Source organism: Micropterus dolomieu, linkage group LG18, assembly GCF_021292245.1.
Source record: "Micropterus dolomieu isolate WLL.071019.BEF.003 ecotype Adirondacks linkage group LG18, ASM2129224v1, whole genome shotgun sequence".
NCBI lineage: Eukaryota > Metazoa > Chordata > Actinopteri > Centrarchiformes > Centrarchidae > Micropterus > Micropterus dolomieu.
The window spans coordinates 14606688-14609683 of record NC_060167.1 but is presented as its reverse complement, the minus strand read 5'-3'; the positions used below and the strand labels follow the sequence as shown (position 1 = coordinate 14609683).

At 39.4% G+C, this 2996-nt stretch overlaps 1 protein-coding gene across 5 annotated transcripts in view; it reads right to left on the bottom strand.

The window, feature by feature from the left end:
- The window catches only part of LOC123956317 (potassium voltage-gated channel subfamily D member 3-like), a 158257-nt gene extending 155269 nt beyond the window's left edge, over window positions 1-2988 (bottom strand). For all 5 annotated transcript variants that reach the window (XR_006821507.1, XR_006821508.1, XR_006821509.1 and 2 more), the window contains exon 1: window positions 2686-2988. The gene's annotated coding sequence lies outside the window, so the exon portion shown is untranslated. The remainder of the gene's footprint in view (window positions 1-2685) is intronic.
- Between the last annotated feature and the right edge of the window lie 8 nt (window positions 2989-2996).

Sequence of the window (2996 nt, the reverse complement as noted above, 5' to 3'; positions counted from 1 at the left end):
ATTTCTTTTTGTGTTACAGATACCATGATTTTTGGACTGTTCAATTCAGGCTGATGCCACATTTCTACATCCAAGCCAATCTATTCCTCAGTCTGCATTTTTGAGCATCGTAGTTTGTATTACTGTCTAGGGAGGTATTTTCACCATTGAAATGCAGGTCTCAAAATACCTCACTGGCTCTATATTAAACGTTGTTGATCCACCCTCTGTCACTCCTATTAGAGGTCTTCCGTTCTCTTCCCACTCATAGTCTCCTGTGTTTTAAAGTTCAGTCAGTTCAGTGTCAGGTAATTCCAACAATATGTATTCCAGAAACATAACTGGACTGGTAGATGGTGGATTTAGAAAGCAACAGGATTTACGTAACAAAATATCAAAGATGAAATATAACAATATCCTTAAGGAATCTTAAAAATCAGGGGACTTTCTTGAGTCGAGCAATTAGCTAAACTGTACACACAAAGAGTAGATTAATAATACTTTGCTGATCTTTAAACGGTCATAGTATCCGTGCCGCTTTGTCCCCCACAATGTGTGATCCAGTTGAACTCTGTAAAAATAACAGGAGTGGCATCGCCGGCATTCTCTGCCATCATAGTGATATCAAATGGGCATCTCAATTTAACAACATTTCAGAGCTAAAATTGTCCCGGAGGGAGAGACTAACAGTGCGTTCCACTTGGATGTTTCACATTCAGGGGAACCAGAAGAGCGAAATGTTGTAATCCATGCTTACAAATTGTAATGAGCCAAAAACACATCAGTGTGGTGTCAATTTCATACTAAATATGTTTAATATTCTCCTTGAACTTGTCTGACTGGTCCTCCAAAACACTGCACTCCACCTAATCCTATGATGACGATGATGTACAGAAATATGGGAAATATGTTGATATGTATACAGTGTTAAATTGCTGCTCTCTAGACTATTTAGAAATGTGTTGAAAATCTTTGGCAAAATGTCCCAGTAGTTTCACTGTTTTTCTTGGAAGAGAAATGGCCCTTACGGCCCTATCTGCAGTAATTAAGAGCTTTGTGTGGACATGAAATTGGACTTGAATATAGCTCCTAGAGTGTAGTATATTTATTGCCCTTGCCAAGTGACATCATACCCATTCACTACTGGGAGAAAGAGTAAAATCCAGCTATAAATCTCACATAGAGTATGTTTCTATAGCATCGACAAAGGAAAAGTCCCACAAACTAAAGATTATACAATTATCTTTATACAGCATAAGAAAAGATCATTACATTGTAGGAATCTAGCTAACGCTTAAATCCCCAGTGACATACAATAAATGAGAATATTGGGGTTCATGGTCTTTGTCAATGATACTAACCAGGGCGTCCAGCCATTGATACACATTGGATGTTAAATGACAAAAGGCACAATCCTTAAATTCATTCAGCCAACTCACATGCAGTGGATTACGTGTGGATTATGTGTATACGGAGTATGTACAGAACTGATATTTGGCACTCCCCTAAAGCATCCCCTAAAAGCCACATTAGATACAGAGCCTGACACCAGCCATTATATAAAATCTATTTTATATAGGCCACAAGCACCGGCTGCCGTGGTGCTACTTTACTGCTGGGCACCACAGACCACAAAGAGAATTTACCATCTTGTGAATTTAGAGGAGTAAAACTACCAACAACCCACCTGATTAAGACAGGCTAGACACAGCTATGCGGCAGATAATGAGCCAGGAGGCCAAGAGGCATCTTCAATTCTAAGCAACACTATCAGTACATGGATAAAGAACTTTGGTATTGCGTGTGGTGGAAATATAACCCATAGCACAGGAGCTCAGCAGGTTAGCTGTAAGAATATTAAACACAGTATAGCAAGTTTTCACTAGAGCCTGACTGACATGAAATTTTTAAGACCAATACTGATTTTGATATAAGGATTTTAAAATACGATATACCTATAGGAGTATATCTATCTAAAGCAGATTATGTCAGCAGAGTGGTGCGTTTTGTGGTGGATTTGTTCCAAACACATGTTGCCAACAGGTGAGTAGCAGAGTGCCCTCTGGTGGACAAACTATGCAACAACACCACTCATAACATGATTGAAGGATCCGTCTTCCGTCTCAGTTTCTTTTTTATTTGTCATTTTCTGGCTCTTATAAACATATGATATGGATTTACCTGCAGTTAGCTCGTATCGGTAATAGTTGTCACCTAAATGAATTGCTTTGTCTTTAAATAGTTTCCTATTGCTCTGTGATGACCTATAATGTGTGCGCGACAAAACCATTTTACGTTTACCATGAAGCTTATATTATGCAGAATAGGCTGTGTGCAAGTAAACAGTTATGTTTACCTTCCTGAAGCAAACTGCAAGACAACAGAAAAAGAAGAGAGAAAAATGCCACAAAAGCCCAAAACACTCAGAGCATGAGTATTTATGTTTCACCACTACAGAATAAGGGCTCCAAACAATAACAACAACAACAACCATAAGTAGGCCCAAAGGTAGATGAATGGAGCGTAAAGTCTAAACTTTTCACAAGACACAGTTCATAAGTAATAGGGAAGCATCAAGATAGCCTGCAGCATCAGCAGTGACATTAGGTCATTAAATTGCCAAGCTTCAAACACAAAAACTGACAAACAGAACCAAGACTGAATTACTGAAGATATTCATGTTAGCAAAGGCAGCGCAGCACTTACCTTCATTAAATGTGAAGCACAACATTTTTAGGAAGAGTTGCCATGGTTTCATAGATGACACAGTGGCAGCACCTGGTTTGAAATGGACATGCTGAACACCAGCAGGAAGGATGGTATCATTTTGCTAGATTAACTTGCTACTCCACAAAGCAAAACGCTGAATTTGAGTGTTAGCAGGTAAGCTTCTTTGTGAAATGCTACATTAGCAGCAGTATGAGCCCCATTGGTGGTAGCAGCAAGTGGCTTCATAAGTGTTGTTAGCAAAGGAGCAATGTGACAGCAGGCCAGCAGACAAACCGAGGGCAGGGCAC